Consider the following 785-nt stretch of genomic DNA (forward strand, 5'->3'; position numbering starts at 1 on the left):
GCGTGTCTGGCAGGTGGGTCCTGCGAGTCAAGCAGGTGCTTCCAGCGTGCTCGGCAGGTGGTCCAGGCGGGTCCGGCAGGTGGTTCCAGTCTGTCCAGTAGGTGGTTCTAGCGTGTCTGGCATGTGCTTCTGGCACCTCTGAGAGGTGGTACTGGCATGCCCGGAGGGTGATTCCATAGAGTCCGCCACGTGGTTCTGGCCTAGCTGGCAGGTGGTTTTGGCATCTCCAGCAGGTGGTTCTGGCAAGTCGAGCAGGAGGTCCCCGATTGCTCGGCTGGTACCTCCGGTGTCTCTGGCACGTGGTTCTGCCATGTCTGAGAGGTGGTTCCGGCATGCCCGACAGGTGATCCCGTAGAGTGCTCCAAGTGGTTCTGGCGTAGCCGACAGGTAATTTTCGCGTGTCCAGCAGGTGATTTTGACGTGTCCGGCATGTGTTTCTGGCGAGCTGTTCAGGTGGTTCTGGCGTTCTCGGCAGGTGATTCCAGAGTGTCTGTCAGTTGGTTCCGGTCTGTGCGGTAGTGGGTTCCGGCGTGTGCCGCACGTGGTTCTGGTACGTCTGAGAGGTGGTTCCCGCATGCCCAGCAGGTGATTCCGGACTGTCCGCCACGTGGTTCTGGCACATCTGTGAGGTGGTACTGGCATGCCCGGCAGGTGATCCCAGACTGTCTGCCATGTGGTTCTGGCCTAGCCTGCAGGGGATTTTGGCGTGTCCAGGAGGTGGTGCCGGCATGCTCGGCAGGTGATTCCAGAGTGTCTACCGAGTGGTTCTGGCATAGCCGGCAGGT

The sequence above is a fragment of the Equus przewalskii genome, unplaced genomic scaffold (genome assembly GCF_037783145.1).
Source record: "Equus przewalskii isolate Varuska unplaced genomic scaffold, EquPr2 contig_R1927, whole genome shotgun sequence".
NCBI classification, from domain to species: domain Eukaryota; kingdom Metazoa; phylum Chordata; class Mammalia; order Perissodactyla; family Equidae; genus Equus; species Equus przewalskii.